Source organism: Cyprinus carpio, chromosome B21 (assembly GCF_018340385.1).
Source record: "Cyprinus carpio isolate SPL01 chromosome B21, ASM1834038v1, whole genome shotgun sequence".
NCBI lineage: Eukaryota > Metazoa > Chordata > Actinopteri > Cypriniformes > Cyprinidae > Cyprinus > Cyprinus carpio.
Window position 1 is genome coordinate 5,993,586 of NC_056617.1, and position 20,538 is coordinate 6,014,123.

Sequence of the window (20,538 nt, forward strand, 5' to 3'; positions counted from 1 at the left end):
CCTCTTTGCATTTTAACTGAAATATTTATTTCAACAGTGTTGATTCAAATGGCTTAAGCAAATAAATAGGACACACACACAAAGAGAAAAAAAGCAGATCAATACCGGATACATCTTGCCCCCCTTCCACAAGGAGAGAGTCTTTAAAAGCCTGTCTGATGTGTCCAGTCCCTACACTGAGGCAGAGTTTTAAGAGTTAATGGAGATATGATTAGTGTGAAAGACTAAATTATTCATTGTATTCATTCGTGTAGTTCTCTGGGGACTCTCGCTGTCTTGATCATTGATTTTCGTCTGCAACAAGATCAGTTTGTCAACCATTAAAAATGTATTTATGGATTGTCGAGAACTAAAGCAGATGGAAATCGTTGAAGGAACAACAACGGCAGCGGTGATTCCTCTGATTTCTCCACGGCACCCCTCGAAACGGAGCAATTGATCATTCAGAAATAGCTTTCAACCACAACCATTTTTGTCAGATTTGGAGCTTCAGCTTACTTGCTTGTTAGATTTGCATTCGTTTCATTTATGAAAAATGATTGTTTGCCTTTCATTTGGGTAGCCAAACAAGGTATTAAATTTACAAACTCTGCCCTCTATTTCATGTTCTAGGATAAGTTTGCAAACTGAGGCGAATTAGACATGGCAATGGAATATTGGAGCAAAAACCATTTAAGCAAACTCATACAGCCCATATTTTGTACTTTTTGTTAGGTTTCATGCACCAAAATTGGTGTATTGCCATCTCAAATAGACTTAACTAGGACTTTTGTTAATACCTTTAAGAGTTATTCCACACATAAATGGCCTTTGTTATGATACAGTTGTTTATATGACCTAATAAGAGGCATTTTCTTTAACTAAAACAACAAATAAAACCATTCAAAAAATATTTGAAAAATCAACACAACCCATCACATTTACATTTCAGAAACTTGTGCTAGTGTTTCGGCATCCACACCTGTTTTACAAATGGAAATGAAGGAGACAAAAGCTGGAATGCTGAGCTGCAACCCACCGCCTGAGGCTGGAGATGAATGAAGGGTAAGATAACAGCAACCTAAGCCAAGACTAAAGTGTCATGGCATATGCACCGACCCGTTCACATAGGAATGCATGCGTGCAACAAAGGGCAGACTCGACAGGGGTCCGGCTCGAGCACAGTTTACAGACCATCTGCTGCGGTCTCGTCTTCCTACCACTTCAACACATATAACAACACATGCACACTCACACAAGAGGCCTGAACAGACTGTCTGATGACCAAGACGAAGCTAAATGAATCATAAATGAGCCTATGTAGCAGTAAACAATGACTGTTTACCAATTAACACAGCACCTGTTTCAGAGAGAGAGAACAGATGAGTGCTAGCCAGCACAGTCATCTAAACTGCTATGTACAGCTGCTAGAAATGAAAGAACAAATAATGACTTCATATAAAATCATGCACTTCATTAAAACATTCAGATTTCTAAAAATATACATCCATTTCTAAAATTCAAATGTTAGATAGCATGATTTTAAATCCAATTGGCATTACAGGTTAAAATGTCAATACTGTATGTATATTAAAATATATATAAATATTTTCAAAAGATTTGTAATGTTTTTTGAAAGACGTCTTTTATGCTTAAAATACAGTAAAAACAGTAACACTGTGAAATATTATTGCAATTTAAAATAACTATTTTCTATTTGAATATATTTTAAAATGTAATTCATTCCTGTGATGCAAAGCTGAATTTTTAGCATCATTACTCCAGTATTCAGTGTTACATGATCCTTCAGAGATCATTCTAAAAAAGCTGATCTGCTGCTCAAGAAAATTTCTTATTAATTGCAGTGTTGAAAACAGCTGTGCTGCTTAATATTTTGGTCCTATTAGATCTTTGATGAATAGAAAGTTCAAATGAACAGCATTTATTACAACATTATAAATGCCTTTTGATCAATTTAATGCATCCTAGCTTAATAAAATATTCATTTCTTAAAGAAAAATCTTTAAAACTTTTGAAAAGGTGATATAAATCTGAAAATAAAAATTGCTTCAGTAGCTAAAAGAAAATGTTAGATACTAAACAACACTTACTAAAAATCATGCCTTAAGCTTATATATATATATATATAAAAATTACTTCTGAACAGTAATGTACTGTAGTTCATAATAAAATGGCTTCTAAAGATGTATACTATACTATAAAATTAATTTAAACTACTTCAATCATGCTTTTGTTGACATTTTTAGAGTTCAAAAGCATCCATCCCCACTCACTTTCACTCTATGGATTAGAATGGATTGAAATGGTAAACAAGTGAAAAAAATAGCACAGGTTTCACCACCACAGACCTCAAAATGAGCAGTTCTGCAAAAAAAGGCTTTAGTTTGGTTCAAAGGGCAGGATGCCATTCACAAAACTAGACGCTCTAATCTAGAATAGCCCCATGGTTCTCTTTTCAATCATTTTACCCAATAAAACAGCAACTAACCAGCACTCTAGTTCACTCCAGAGACCCTTGACCCCGCTCTTACTACCCACAGATACTCTAATAGATTACCTTCCTCTCTAAATGAACTTAACGATCTATGACCCACACACTCTCCCCTCCCCTCCATCACCTGGCTGTACATTAACGTTAATGTGGCTCTTTAAGCTAGACTTTTCCCATGAGTATAGGCAGAGATGACCCATTTACGCTATTCTAGGACCAGCAACCTTTTCCCAATTGTAAACAGAAGCTTTAAAGTTCTGAGCTCACCATCCATCTTTTGGCTTCTCTCTACCTCGCAGCGGGTGAGTGACGAGCTCTCAAGGGTTCATTATGAACTAGCCTTTCACAAGCCTGCTGCCATTGATCCCGGTGCCAGTTCACACACATTTAGGAGGCTAACGAGAGGCCTTTGTGCCCGCTGAGCGTTCAACAATCACCCATCTTCATGACCAGGGCAGGGCTGAGCCAGTTAGCAAACCATAATGTGCCAAGCACGATGTCACCGCTGACAGATCTACTCCAGCGTTCTTCAGTAAATAAGGCTAATATGCAAATGGGTGAGCTAATTACATTTAAAATAACATCATTACATTACACTGCCAAATATTGCATCATGCGTGCTTTTTGGTGTGCGTGTTTTTCCAGACGCACTGCTTACACACTAAAAAGCACTATGTAGATGAGAAATGAATTATAGAAATGTGTTATACTTGCAAAACAAGGTAATTTTGCCCTATATAATCTTGCATGTATGACCTATGTTTATTGATGCCATTAAAGGAATAGTTAATCCAAAAATGAAAATTATCTTAAAATGCACACACCCTCAGACCATTCAAGATGTAGATGAGATTGTCTCTTCATTGGAACAGATTTGGAGAAATTTAGCATTATAACACTTACTCACCGATGGATCCTCTGCAGTGAATGGGTACCGTCCGAATGAGACTCCAAACCTCACAATAAAATAAAATAATAAATAATAAAAACATCACAATAATTCACAAGTAATCCACGCTCCAGTTCATCAGTTAATTTTTTGTGAGGTGATTAGCTTGTTTGTAAGAAACAAATCCATCATTAAGGCATTATAACTTTAAATCATTGTTTCTGGCCAAAATACGAATCCACAATAAAGTTTCCTACAGTAAAAAAGTCCATAGCATGTTGTCTTCTCACATTAAAATCCACTGACATATTTGTTTAGAACTGTTTTGGACTATTTTCTCTTGTAAACGGTGCTTGATCTATGCATATTTCTCTCCTGAATCAGACAAGACGACTTTTTCACTGGAGAAAGCAATATTATGTATAGATTTACTCCTTATGGTCTGAAGTTAAAATCATCTTGATGGATTTGTTTCTTACAAACACACATGTTTTTGCTTCACAAGATGCTAAATGATGGATTGGAGTTGTGTGGATTACTTGTGGATTATTGTGATGTTTTTATCAGCTGTTTGGATTCTCATTCTGACGGCACCCATTCACTGCAAGTGATGTAATGACACATTTCATCCAAATCTAGTACGATGAAACAAATTCATCTACATCCTGGATGACCTTAAAGTGAGTACATTTTCAGCAAATCATGGTTGAATTATTCCTTTAACTAGGAATTCATAAACAGACATAACACTAAGTAAACATATACCACATAAAGCAGTATATTTCTATATAGAAAGCCCTCTGACAGTATGTTTAACTACTGGAGAGAAGGTTTACCTAGTGTAATGTATAGCCCTAGCAAGAACCATCAGTGTGTGATGTGTGTGTGTGAGTGTGTGTGTAATAAACAACATGAGAATGAGCCATAGACACACACATTCCTCTCGTGCTAAGTGTGTTTATCAGTGTGTGCTGCTCCTATGGAATTCTCACATATGGAACAATCTATCACATGCACAAACCCTAAAACATCCCAGAAAGACAAACAAAAATGCTTCATTTTCAACATCGGTCAAGATAACGCTACACTGGCATAATAAATCTACTCACACAGAACAGGGTCCTTATAGAGTAAAGACCCAGGATGCATTCTTGAAATGTATCTGTGATCATTTTTAATTATAAGGTTTCGTCTATGCACATATGCATCAAACAGATGTGAGCGTTGCATTTTTAAGATACAGTTTCAAGTTAACCCTCTATTGCACAATGGATGCAATGAGTATTCACTTTTAAACAGCCACCTTTTTTGTCATGTATTTAATTTGGTCACTGTATTTCACAGCTCCTAGCTGTACAATATGCCATTACATTATATAATGTTAATATACATTACATATGAGTTATTAAAATCTGTATAAACTTTGATAATCACACGTGGCACAATGGAAAGCCACATGATGACTTCAAGTTCAACAACAACAGTCAATAATTAAATACTATACAGAGCAGTGTTACCCACATAAACAGCTTCAGCACATGACACTACATTAATGCAGTAAACATGAACTAAATAACATAAATGCAACATAAATCACTTACACAATTTTTTTTTTTTTTTATAAACCACAAAAAAACGTAACTGTTAACCCAGGGTGCCAGTACAAATTTCACCATAAATGATGGTGATTTATACATTTTACGGTTATGAGATCAATTCTATTTTATAATAATAATAATAATAATAATAATAATAATAATAATAATAATAATAATAATTTCTATAACATTACTTTCGTGATGCATGCAAGATGAGGTACGAATAGTTTAACTTTTAAAACGCGTTGCAAGACCCTTGTGTTTCGTCATTTTTTTAAACGCAAGAACAAACGCGTTCCGTATGAATTCAGCCTTAGAAATACTTAACATTTAAACGTCCACATCTGCGATTTCAGTCCAGTCTTGTTTACAATCTCTGTAAAATCTCACACGCAACAGTTCCAGTCTCAGATTTTGCGCGCTTCAAAATGAAACCACCACACACGACAACACTACAGAATAGCGCCTCAGTATCCATACTAACCGTTTTTGGCATCCAGTTGCGGGTGGTTGTTACATGCGTATGGACTCAGAGTACTGCAGAAATAAATCCCACTAATGTTCCACACTGCTCCACACAGCAGCACCCCGCGCACCGGCTGCGCGAGACACAGCAGGATTAGCAGAGCGCTGTCAGTCCCTCCCCTCACGCGCTCGGTGCCACTACGACGTTTGTTTGGCGTTTACAGCTGCGTGACGTCATACACACCGATGTTGTTAATTTACTTTGTTGCATTTATTTCATATCTTTGGATATAAAGGCTCACCTTTTAAAAACTTTGTATTTTTAAGAATACAACAACACCAATCTAACTTGTCTTCTTCTCAGCTTTGTGTTCTTTGTTACTGGGGTAAATACATATATATATTTATATATATCTAACTTGTCTTCTTCTCAGCTTTGTGTTCTTTGTTACTGGGGTAAATATATATATATATTTATATATATTTAATTTATATAATATATACCACAATTTATGCTCTATTATATACTAGTATATATATTATATATACATATATATTTGAGTTGAGTATATATTAGGGCTGGTAATATTATCGTGTTTATTTGTGTATATGTACGCTGAAGCATGTATTATATTTAAGAAGAATATGTTGTGTGTTGAGAGAGATATTAAATATATTTATATAATAATATAAAATATAAGAATATAAAATAGATAAATGTATATACATGTACAATATTTCTAAATATATAATTTATGTGTGTGTATTTATATATACACACACACACCCACACACACATACACACAAACAAAACTTTATATGTGATATATATATATATAATATATATATTATATATATATATTGAAATTACATGGTACATATATATATATATATATATATATATACCCACATTATATATAATTATTCACATTATTTTATTTTTAACTTGCCACATATGGTGTGAAACATGCCCCATTTTCAAGAATCATTTTATTTGAGAAATAATGTTGGAAATTAATTTTATTTTATTTTATTTTATTTTATTTTATTTTATTTTATTTTATTTTGTCATTTTATGTAATTTTATATAATTTTGTAATTTTATTTCTTTATTTTAACTGTTTATAATATCAGTTTGTTTGTTTTATTTTAAAATGTAATTTGATTTCATCTGTCATTTTGTAATTTAATGTCATTTTATTTTATTTTTGCATTTTTATTTAAATTTGCAATTAAATTGTTTGACTGTTTGTAATGTCAGGTTGCATTTCAGTTTGATTTTATTATTCAATTTTGGTTTGGTTTGTTTCATTTTGTCATTTCATTTTGTTATTTTATTTCTATTTCATGACATTTTATTTAATTTTATTTTAGTGCTTTTCAGATTCAGTTTTTATTTTATTTACAATTACTTAGAATTATTTTATTTGAGAAATAACGGTGGATTTTATTTTATTTTATTATTTTATTTTATTTTAGCCAAGATCTTAACACATTCATTTATAGACATGCATTCATTTTCATAGTCTTTACTATTATTGGTGGGTTAATGTTTTATCCATACAATAAAATGATGAGGGAATAATAAAAGCTTACTAGCCCTCCCATAACGAAAAAAAGGTAACTATACTTACCAAAGTAAATTTGTACAGTAAAGGAGAAAATATTAACTTATTACATGCTAGGAATTAGTTAAATTGGGCATATATTTCTTTTCAGGATGCAAATCATAAAAAAAAAAAAAAAAACTGTCTAGCCTAGTCATCTTGACCTCCTGACACACACACACAAACACACACACCCAAGCGCTATCTGTCTTGGCTGACTCCCTGTTCAGTCATCTATACAGCATTCCCTGCATTTTTCCCGTTTCCCTGATTTAGAAATGCACACCCTCCTTCCTCAGGATGTCCTGAACAACTGCTCCATTATTTCTGATCTTACTCATCTTTGCATTCACCATGAGTAAACTGATTAGCAATATTTTTCCTCTTTGAACAGCGGGTCTGTGCACGCCATATGTCCCTCCAGGAAGTCGGTTAGTAACCACTGACCAAACTCTTATTCATCTCATTAAATTAAATGAGATCTTCAAGATGGTGAAGACAGTATAGTAGATTTCAGAGCTAAGGTCTGTCATGCATGCTTGTGGGTTTAACACCAACTGCACTGACATAATCAACTGAAGGTCTTTATTCAGATGTCAGTGGAGTTTAGGAAGCTTTTTCCACACAGCTGTCCGGAGGCATTCGCAGGCTGCGCTGTGTGAACGGATTGTTATGCAAACACACTTTGACTCCCGAAAGAGTTTCTAGTGTGCATTGTCTTCTCTCTTTTTCTCTCTTTCCTCAGAGAAGAGGCAATAAAGTGTACATAAAACCTTTACAGAACATGAGTAGCAGGAATAAGTGACTTGCCTTCCTTTAATGCAACAAACCCAGTGACCTAATTTCTCCAGTTTCTTCCTGTTTATTCCTCCAACATTCAGGATGGGCCAGACATGCTGTGCTGAGTGTGTTTTTTGGTGACCACCAGCATGCAAATAGTCAACATGCAAATACACTCATGAGTCAAAAGGGAGATCTTAACTAGTCCACACATTTACAACCAGTTTGATGTTTATTACTGTATACAGCCACATAAGAAAGAGTTTCAACCAATGGGATTTGGCTATGGGCGGAGCTAGCTAGTGTTATGCTGCAAAGTTCAAAATCAAAGCGTCACAATCATGCCTTCTAACTTCGATTATCATGAAAGTGATTTATTGCTTCCTGTTTTAGAAATGGTGTTTGATCTGATCTGATGACCCTGTCATGAAAAAAGTCTTATATAACCCATTATATTGACTAAGATAAACACAATGGAGAGGAGAAGGATACATTCACAACTCAAAGAGCTTTTCCCATTCCGCACTACTGCACTACTTTTCCATTCTTTTTCTATGTATATATGCACTAGATGGACATTTTTGACTATTACACTGTCTTTTGTAACACCATTCTGAAAAATGTGCTGCTTAAGCACAAATAACCAAAATAAATAAATAAATAAATAAATAAAGAGGCCCTTGCTTTTTTTGTCAACGCAAAAAAATAAAAAAACATGGTTGAGCGTGTTTTATGCAAATTACTAACCTAGTACACATGGTCGCTCGTTTAAACACTCCAGATTCATTAACATTAGAACGAGGTTAAGAACAAATTGCGATGTGAAGTTCTCCTGTCCGCACAAATACTAAATAATTCATGAAATTATTAGTCAATGAAACACAATGTGATTAACCTCATAAATGTGTAAATAACAACTTTTAACTCTTAGTTAGTTGGCTTAAAATGATCCTTTACAATTTCAAGGATGAAAAACCCAAAACATTGATTTTTGAGCACTAATATACAGTATATGATGAAAATTTGCATATGAGCCCAAAAGTGACTGGTCCTTCCTGATTCAAGCAGTAATGTTAGGATGTGTACAGACTTTAATGTAGTTCTGCAGGGGGTTGCCTGATACTGTTGTCTGTTGTCAGGGAATCACCTCTGTTGCCGTGGCAAAGGAATGAGGCGGATTGTTTACAGTCATTTCCTAGTATGTTCCATTGAACTAGCGTGCCGTGCTTCCATGACTCCTGCAAACAAAACATATTTCACCTTCTCTGCTCTTTCTTTCCAAGTCTCAGTCCTACAGCAGTGCTTACGAGCTCTAAGGGACGAACTCTGTCTCCTAGCGCTAATGTGGCATGAATGATTGATGCTGTTGCGTGGAAAGTTGCACTCTGAGTCCAGTGACACACTGAATCAATTCTTGTGGCTGTCAAACCGATATCATATCGCAATAGATTATTCAGCTTTACGTCATTAGATTTTAGCTACTGCAGTTGCAGATCATGACCTTCATGGAATGAAGGATTAGACAAACTCACAAACAGTCTGTTGTGTTCGGGCCTAATAATCTTAACTTGGATTTACAACCCATGTCAGGGTTTACGTAGTAAACACGTCTCCATTAGTCAAAGCACATAAAACAATTTCATTGCGTGCGTGTAGTACGTCTAATAATAACTGCATTTAATTATGTAAATAAACCAGGTTGTGATCGGGAAAGCTTATCGTTTGAGCACAGAGACAACCCACTTCTTGCGATAGCTGACGAAACCGAATAACACAGAGATTTGGACTCACCGTTGTGATAAATATGAAACATAATTGATGGAAGTTTGATGGATTGCCTGTCCAACAGCCCAAGCAGCTGTCAAAAGATAACAGCCATTTGGAAACTAGATTTTAGAAAGTCATGGAATAAATCCAGCACTTGATTAACATGCAATGCATTTGACTCTGTGCTTTTTATTATGGATGATTGAGAGAGTTAGTGCATCCATTTTTGCTCTAGCAGTTGAACATACGAGGCATAACTCCCTCGGTTTATGTAAACTTAATAATGGCTTTGGGATTTTTTTTGCCCCCCCCCACTTTTTTTTTGGAAGAAAACTGCTTTTCTAAAAGTGAAGTCAAACTAGACTTCCATTCATACACATATATTAAAATTTAAAAATGATTAAACATTAATATTGTTTTTTTTTTTTTGTAATAATATCACTATCAATAAATAATTAACATACATATGATTACATAATTATAAACATTAAATATAAATTATAGAATAATATTAATGTAATATAAAAAAAATAATTGCTTAATTAAATAATTAAGAATTTAATACATTATAATGAATAATTTAATAATTAAACAAAAATGTTACACAATTATTAATTTATATGTATTATTTATTAAACTCTGAAGCACTAAAGTGTAACATTAGATCACATTGCATAAGTTTAGTTCATTAATATGGATATGATTAATATGATTACATAATTATAATCACTAACAAATGTTATGATTAATAATGTTTTATAAATAATAATAAATAACCAATTAAATTATAGTAAATATTAATTTAACAATGCAGAAAATATATTCATACAAATGTCAATATTAAATAGTTATATAAATAATATGTATTTATTTTTATATAGATACATATTTATTTATTACATTTTTCCTGTTGTACAAATTTACTGCAGGTGCAAAGCAATTTTGCATGTTTAATTCCTAATGAATTAATATTAATATGACTAAATAATTATAACAATTAACAAATAAACAATTATTTTAAAAAAAATACCCATTTAATTATTTTAAATACTTTTTGATTTAAAAATAATTAAAAATAATTAAAATTTAATAATTAAAAAATATAATTTATATATTTATACAAATGTCAGTATTAAACATTATTTATTGTTATTATTATTATTATTATTATTATTATTATTATTATTATTATTATTATTATTATTAATTATTACTTTTATTATTTATTACATTTATCCTGTCCAAATTCACTGCAGGTTGAAAGGTAATTTTGCTTGCTCAGATCCTAGTGTGGCGGCACCTTGATGGTGATTACTTCTAGAATTGACACTTATGTGACAGAAGGGTAATTAAGTTATATCATAAAAGAAAAATTATTATCTTGTAAACCACATGGCTTTTATTCACTCTTGCCAAAGGTGAATGAGCTGATTTGGTCATGTAGTGATGTAGGTCAGATAAGGTGAACGATTGGCTAATCACAGTCCCTGCTCTCAACCAATCATCTGCACAGATGACGCAAGCCATTGTTTCCGTCAGTAAATCCAATCAAAGGCACTATGTCAATCTCACACTTCTCTCTGGGAAAACATAACAGGAGATAAACCAAGTACTATGGTGAAAGTGAAAGCAGGGAGACTTCATGCTTGTCAGGAGATTTGACCAATAAACAGGATTATTATGTTGTCCACTGTGAGAAGTTTCTCCATTCCCATTCCTAATCTACTGACCTTTACAAATAACACTTTTGGCAGAAGGCAGCAGAATAGGTTATATATATATATATATATATATATATAGAGAGAGAGAGAGAGAGAGAGAGAGAGAGAGATGAAGGGAAGTATTTCAAAATAATAGATAATATATAGATGATAATAGGTCTTTTACGTTAATATAGGATCAAAGCAAAAGGGAAGTCTTCCTTGACAGTCCTCTAATTAAAGTCTTTAAGAGTCAGTCTCTGACTGCAGTGAAATAAAAGGGTCAGAGCTGCAGTCAGACAGTCTCTGGGTCAGTGTCTGTGTTTGAGGTATCCTGAGACTTTAACAACTCAAAACCCACACCATCTGCCACTGATGGGCAGACGGGCTCTTCTGGAGCGACTAGACAACCTGTCACACCACAAGGACTCTGACAGGAAGCAGAGTGCAGTTTCATGGGAATAACAAAAGCAATGAGACCTGAGGCTCTGGACGGAGGATCTGCCCCAAAATGGATCACATTTTTAAGGCAGCACTACTCCCTGAGAATGCAATTCCATAATGCATTACAAAAAGCGGATCAAATCTGGAAATTGTTGACAAATATAATGCATTATTTATATTTCATTAATTTTATATTTACAATACTTTTCAAAAGTTTGTTAGTAGTACTTTATTTTATTATTTTATGTATTTTATGTACTGTATGGCTCTTTCTGTGCATGTCTATGTTCTAGCGTCTCATCGAATATGAGCTTGTCTGCTCTTTAATGAGTGACCTGAGCTATAAGACGGCCCAAACCAGGTGGAACCAAACAAAAGGGTTATAGTGAGCAGCAATTACTGTCACATACCTTCTCCAGAAACGCCCCCTCACCCTTAAACGCTCCATTATGTGCGTTCCCATCATTGACTTCACTAATCCCAAAGATCAACAGCCATTTTATTAACAAAGCAGCCACATAAATAAGTCCATTGTTACATGGGAATCAATTTGTCATTGCACCAACAATGCAAAGATACAGATAATGATTACTTTCTTATGTTCCTCTCAAAACAGCATTATGAAATGCCACAAATATTTGATTTAGATGCTCACAGCACACTAAGGAAGCACAAGGACTTGGCAGGAAAAAGGACAATTGCTGTATAGCATTGTTTGCACAGGATAGACATAACATATTTCATACATCCTGGTCGAGCTTGAACTCCTCTCAGCTACTATGAAGTGTTTTTAAAAGCCTAAAGGGAGCCGCTAAGAAATATTCATGGAGATATCCAGCAAATATTAATGGGGAGTAGATGGGGAATATTAGTGGTGTTATTGAGATTCCAGCATATCCAGCAAATATTAATGGGTTGCACAACGCATGCTGTACAGAGAGCATTTGATGTTGTAAGAGAGAGATTGGGTCTGTTATGCACATCTGAGAACATCATGATAAAGAAACACAGAAACTGGGACTGTATCATAAATAATGTCCCTCTTAGACAGACACAAAGGGCCCAAATGTGCTTATCGCTACAAATAAAACCACTCTGGCATCTGTGAGCGCTCAAATTAATCTTCAGTTTATAGAAAATGACTGGCCTAATTTATTTATGTTGTCACACTCCATGTGCAAATGCAAATTATGATACTTGTAGCAAATCTAGTTAACCATTTTAGCATCTCAAAAGCTTCTCATCTGCAGCACTGTATAAATTAACAGCAGAATTACCTGATAGACACTCGGATATCCCAAATGGAGATAGCTGATCCCGTGGAGATAGCTGATGTCCAACCTGTTGCACCACCTCCATTATCAAGCAACCTATCCCAGAAAAGAGGCCTCAGAAGTGGGGAAGACTGGAAGAGGAGTGGGTCTTCCAGGAGACTATGGGCCTGCAGACTTGAGGAGCACTGACATGGTCCATAGAGGACCGAGGAGGAGGGGAAGAAAGAGCCGAAGGGGAGGAGAATTGAGTACACCCACCTCTTTCTCTTTCAGACTAACAATAGAGAGCTTCAACAGGCCCAGGAGCTCTTACAAGAGAAGAAGAGAAAAAGCGGCCCCTTCTCCAGAGAGTCTGTCAGTCAAACATTTGAAGAAATCTTTTCAGAGGATATTTATATTTTTATGAAGGCTGTTTGGGGTGGCCGTTTCTAGCATATCTTTTTAACTAGTCCTTATGTTATCTATATGACCCGGTTGAGTAATGATATGATAAACAGACAACATATTTAATAAATCCAACAAACACTTTTTTGCTTTGTTCTTATACTGTTTGATTAGTTGTCAGTAGACTTTTTTTTTCTCCATATATATTTGTGAATGTTTTACCATTTAAAAGTGTGGTAAAAGTGTGGCCTTTATGTATAATGGATTATAATAGTAGTTTTAATGCATTAATTAAGAGTAATGAACTTTATACTGCATTGTACAATCTCATGACCTATTATAACCATAGTTAATACATTATACTGCATTGTACAATCTCATGACCTTTTTACACTTATCGATTCATTTTAAATTTGGTTATAATTATTTACAGCAAGATATTACAACACATATTATGAATAATTATATTGCATTATACCCTTTAATAACTCTTTATAATGCATTATAATTATACACTTATCCAAAAGTGTTTTGTAAAAAAAAAAGAAGAAAGAAAATTAAGTTATTTTTTGAAAGTAATATTTGACAGTTTGTTATTTTTTTTTATTGTATTTTCAACTACATACTACATTTTATATATGTATGGGGTACTGTATATATATATATATATATATATGGATATATATATATGTGTGTGTGTGTTGTGTGTGTGTGTGTATACAGAGAGAGAGATCCAATTTTTTATTTCCATTTAATATATATATAATATCTAGATATAATATATATATATATATATATATAATATATATATATATATATATATATATAATATATATATATATAATATATTATGTGTAAACAATGTAAAAAAAAAAAAAAGCTGTTCATGCATTTTTACTTTTTTTATTCCTTTGGGTTTTTATCCTTACGAAAAAAAAAAAAAAAAAAAAAAAAAAAAAACACACACAAAATAAAATATATATATATATATATATATATATATATATATATATATATATATATATATAATATTTCATACCGTGTTTTTAATGGTGCTATATAAATAAAAAAAAATTAAGTATCAGTTTATTATGTGGGATAATGTACAATCCTTATTACAATCAGTATTGCTTAAAAAATACAGTGTGTACTGATCAGTTTATTTTACAATTTCGTCCTTTACTTATCAAATAAATACTTTAAATGCTACACAGGGATCATTGAAAAACAGTTGTAAATGTCTCAGGACAACGTTTTTGGTCAGTACTAGGGAGTGCTGATTTATTGATTCCCTCAGAACACACTACACAACTACTCCATTACATCATTAACCAGAAACATCAACGAAGAACTTTCTAATCTTAAAGTTTGTTTTTAAGATAACACAAGGAAACTGCAAAAAAGGCCCCCCCCTGGGTGGATGATATTCACCGAAGCACTGATTACATCATTAACCAGAAACATCAACGAAGAACTTTCTAATCTTAAAGTTTGTTTAAGATAACACAAGGTTAAAACAGAGGCTGCTGATGATGGTGCTGAAGACCTGTCTTCACACAACACAAGTAGAACCAACACGGTCGCCATTCCAATAGCAGATAAACGCTTCGACTTTCTTTGAACAATGAGCCTCATATCTCCAGCTCCTCCGGTGCATGTCCGGGGGTCTGGTTTCAGTGCCCCCCACAGAGGTATGAGAAGAAAAGTGGGAGACGGGGTTTATCTGATCCACCTCAACTCATGGACTCATATCAACGGGCTCACAAGCTCCCATCAGCCATTGTGGCTTCATCTTAGCCCATTCGATAGCCATTGAGACTGAGATTGAAAAGACCAGGTCAGGGCAAAGGTGAAAGGCTACACTAGTTGTTCAGCTCTATACATCTCAACCGGAATAGTTCCCAACCTAAAAGACGACCACAAGCACTGACATTACAACCTGACACCACTTAGTGCACTTCGATGTGTCTTACCGATAAGGGGAGTATGCTGTGCAGTGTATGGTTACGTTGTGGCCAGGTTCATGACTGTAACTCAGTATGTATGTGAAAGTAATCTCGTCTTGCGTATAAACCACACTAAAGTGTGCAGGAGACCAGACATACACAGTTACCTGTGAGGACAGACTCCAATTGCTATTGTAGAGGATACACAGTTACCTGTGAGGACAGATGAATTCGATTGCTTTTTTTGCTTGTTTTTTACCTGTGAGGACAGACTCCAATTGCTATTGTAGAGGAGCTGAAGTAGACGTCCTGCTCATTTAGATGAAATTCGATGCAACTTCTGTTTGTTATTGTTGAATTTCTTTTATTTCAGTGCACCGACAGGTAAAACTGTGAGTTTGGGGGCAGGACTATATGCAACAAATTTGTTTGAAAACAATGGATTTTTTTTTTTTTTTAGAAGTGGAAATCAAGGTAGTTAGGTACAGTGTTATTTTACTATCATTGAGATACTATTATATTATTTATTAATATTTAAAAAAAATTACTTTTATGTTTTTATTTTAATTTTAGTCATTTTAATGTGTATTATTGTAATTTTTGTAGCTTTTATTCATCTATCTATCTTATTATTTATTAAATATATATATATATATATATATATATATATTAGATATATATATATATATATATATATATATATATATATAATACTGAAATAAAGATAAGTATTAAATTAAATAAATATTCTAACTACAAAATAAAAAATAAATAAAATAAATAAAATTAAATTAAATAAAAAAATAATAATAAAAAAAAACCACTCAGAAATATGGGAATTCTTCTGTTTAATGATTCAAAACGAGTCAGTTCAAAAGAATCAATCCAAGTAAATCAACTCCATAAAATGAATCAGAATTCTGAGTGCTACTATTTCCAAGCTTTTTCAGAAATATGTTCAATTGGAGGTCAAAGGGAGGTCATCTTGGCAAATGGACAATTTTCTTGGTTGCTCACATTGTAATCTAAAATAGCCTCTGTGTCTCAGTTCAGGTCAGGACCAACTCAACATTATTCTGTCTGAGAAGTGAGTCCTATTACACTGTATAAAATTTATTATGGCTATTACAAAGCACACAGAGTACTATCAATATTACGATGTTCTGTAGCACAGAAGTAATACTGAATTGCTCGAAGTTTGCTGATCGGTCAGATACAGACTAGGAACCACATAAGGAGGAAGTAAATTAATGACTTAAACTGGGGAAAACAACAAATGTGGCATATTTAATAGGAAAACAACACTACAAAGACTTAAAATGTGAATTTTATGATCAATAGTCATATGGATGCTTGCCAGAGCAATAATTAAAGTGAGCATAAATTGTGTGATCACATTCCTGTTGCTCAGGCTTCATTATGTAAAGCTTACCTTTCCCATTAATGAATGTTAATAAACCAGTTAAAAACCAACATGGGAACAAACAACCAAAGCAATGGCCCAGTCTCTCAACTCTCTCATCCAGGCTGCCTAATAAAGCATTAGCGATTTTAATGGTCAGGCGGTCGGTTTAGGCCGGTACACAGATGACACCTGCCCTGGTTGGAATAGCAGGACGTGAGGTTGCAGTGGAGGTCTGTGGTTCACAGGAATGATTTATGGCCACAGCCGCCAGTGTCGTAGTAAATCACATAGGTTACAGAGCACAGGTAATTGAACCAAATAATAAATTCACTCCATTGGGCATGTCTACCTATGATATATTAAATTACTAGAAGATCTCCTCCTCCCCCAAGCTCTGTCTGTTCAGAAGGCCACAGGCCTGAGTTTGATATCAGTGAATGTCTTCCACGTTATAAGTGGCTTTTTCTTTGCCTGAAGGGTCTGACGAAGAGTTAATGCTATTTGAAGTCTGACACACCTGTGGGAGAGATTTATATGGTGGTGTAGTTGCTGATAGGGAATCAGATAATTGGGGATCTTGACTCATGAAACTGGTGGAAAATTGGGGCTACCAATAGAAAAACACTCTAAATTCAATACGCCACAACAAATTCACAATTGAAAAACAGGTGAAGCTGAGAATGAGTGTTGCTACTAGAGGAAAAAACACAGTCATTTGCCAGTATTTATTTAATAAAATAAAAAGCAAACAAAATTCTTATGATTTCTGGAAATATATTTTTTTCAAATAAATATTTTATATTTTTTTAATATTTACATTTAGTTATGAAATGTTCCCACCTTTTATAATAATAGTAAAGTCATGGAAAGTATGAAAAAACATGCAGAGACCAAAAAAACCTTCCTTCACAATCACCCTTATCCATTATAATAATAACAACAATAATAATTAAATTAAATAAAAATAACTATTTCCTAGACAAAAATAAATTATGCCAACATATGAATTCTAAAAAATATATATAATATTTTAATTAAATAATAAACAATATTTTTCTTTTTTACATTGACTTTATATAAAATAAAATAAAATAAAATAAAATAAAATAATAAAAAGCTAGCACAATTTATTTTTATCTACAACACTAATTTCAAGCATTCTTTCATTCAAGCCTGAAAGATTTTGGTCAAGTGAGCCCTAAATGGACTTGAAGTATTCATTTTAATGCTGTGTTTGTTTGCATAAGCACACAAACATTGCTAGCTTCGTTTCAGGTTTTCGGAAAATACTTCCATTTCCCACTGACAGGAAGACTGAACATAATCCCTGTATAACAGACGGGACTTTCTATAGAAAACCCGGAGCTGAGTCCTGTAGGCTAACGCACTAAACACCTGTTACAGCACATGTTGTGTCAGTTACTGATGGATCCCCTGAGATGGCATTCTCAAGGCATAACCAGAGAGCTAATGCTATGCTTGACTCACTTTCACAAAATTTCATATTAATGGTTAGTAGTTTGTTCGAATCCCGGATTTGAAGTATATATAGCGACGCCCTCCTAATCAAAATCTAAGAAACACACATGATGACACAAGTCAGAGTGCATGTGAACACTCTACTTCCTGCGTCCCAGTTATCGTTTTCCATGTGCCATCGGCAGAGACAAGTAAAGCACAAGCTGTCTTAAACCCCTCTACGCAGCTCCAGAGATCATTATTCACACGATCATAAACATTTCATTTCTGCACTGCGCTCGAACATTTCCATTTCCGAGATCAAATTCCTTTGTAGAGCCTCGAGCAACAATCTGACACTGCAAGCATCAATCTCTCAGACAGTTTCCAATGCGTCCCATCGCTGCCCTGATATACAACGTCAAATCAATATGAGAGACAAATATCTCAGATATTACCAGCAACACAGCCGTGGCTGCATTGTGCATGTGTATATCATATATAGCATCTATAATTTATAGTTTATCAATGTCAACATGACACTTGAAGGCAGAAGTGAATGTTAATGTACACACTGGTGCTGATTCCTTTAGCAAACACACTGATCAAATCAATAGGCCTCTGGAGACCATACACTGGACTCAATATCTGCTGTCAGATAACAGACACAGACTGAGGGCAATTTCAGTATCAATCAATGCCAACAGTATCTTTTCAACATCAAGCACTGAAATATGAAGCTTTGCAATATCTTCGGAAAGCAGCAAGATGTTATAATTTTTCAGTCATAAATAACATATCTGCAATGATCAGTCCTAATCTAGAGGCATCAGCATCCAAATGAGAACTTCAAATGTTTTATATAAAGCTAATTATATTTAGCAGTGTGCATACATACTGTACATTACATAATAAATGTCAAAAAAATTATTACAAAAATACATAAATGTATTATATATATAAACAAATGCTGAATTTTTTCTATAAAAATGTTATAAATAAATATGCATATATATATATATATATATATATATATATGTTTATTTTTTTCTATAAAAATGTTATAAATAAATATTATTATTTATTTTTATATATTTTTTTAATTATTATTTTATATAAATATGAACATAGATAGACAGGCAGACAGACAGACAGACAGAGAGACAGACAGACAGACAGACAGACAGACATAGATAGATAGATAGATAGATAGATAGATAGGTAGATTGATAGTTATATTGATTATTTATGTGTGGTTATAATAATATGCTTATAAGGAAAGAAAGAAAGAAAGAAAGAAAGAAAGAAAGAAAGAAAGATGCAGCAAAAAATGCAGTAATAAAAGCAACCCCAAATAGAGGTTTTGTCAGACTGAGTTAACTTCTGTACAGCAAATATGTCCCCAAACTATAACTAAATATGTACACACACACACACACACACACACACACACACACACACACACACACACACACACACACACACACACACACACACACACACACACACACACACACTCTCTCTCTCTCTCTCTCTCTCTCTCTTTGGCAGGTGAGTGGCTCTGCTCTGATTATTATGACAGTCCTCATGCAGCGTCTGGCTCAAAAGCATTCAGACAGCTGATAAGAATGTTTGTATTGTAAGTTTTACCATCCCAGATCCTGGCTGTTTGCGCTGGCAAAGCTGCTGGCCCATGCAAGCTGCCAGAATGAAGAGCTCGCAGAGAACAGAGGGGATTGTGGGATTGAGAACTGCAGTAAGATAGGGCTTAGATAGAGCTGCTGAGAAAATGCTGATGAGAGTCGATTTGGGCTTTAGGACTTTAGAAAACACCCTGTAAAGTCATTATCTCATTCTCTCTCAGCAAGATCTGGGCAAAAACAAGCACACGTACACCCCAAAACACCCCAAACACCCACATACTGCACACTTTTTGTTCCACGCTGACAGGACTGGACATTTAGAAATGATGGTTTGTTCAAATGAGATTCTGTAAATCTCACCATGAGATAATTAAAAGGGAAACACCATGAGATTAAAGTCGTATTTATGACATCATTCATCATTCTGGGTCACAGGCCAACCAGCTGTGGAGATGCTGAGGTCACATGACACCATCTTTAGAAGCAGCCAAGGGCTCCACGTGACCTCGTGACTCTTGGCTCTGACTCAGAATGAGAGTTTAGAGGTGTGAGGTTACCAGCTCTGTAACTTAACATCTCTTCAAACCACAAACCTAACAAGAGATAAAAGACAGGGATATAAAAGAGAGGAAGGGTGAGAAAGAGAAGACAAAGGGACATCGCTGTCTTAGATCACTGGATGTCTTC

General features: G+C 34.1%; 1 protein-coding gene across 4 annotated transcripts in view; it reads right to left on the minus strand.

The window, feature by feature from the left end:
* LOC109045983 (rho GTPase-activating protein 24-like) overlaps positions 1-20,538 on the minus strand; it is a 98,544-nt gene that overhangs the window by 16,189 nt on the left and 61,817 nt on the right. The window contains exon 1 of one of the 4 annotated variants that reach the window (XM_042748549.1): positions 5,463-5,623. The exons of the other annotated variants lie outside the window; for them this stretch is intronic. The gene's annotated coding sequence lies outside the window, so the exon portion shown is untranslated. Of the gene's footprint in view, positions 1-5,462; positions 5,624-20,538 lie in introns of those variants that run through there. 4 annotated transcript variants of the gene reach the window in all.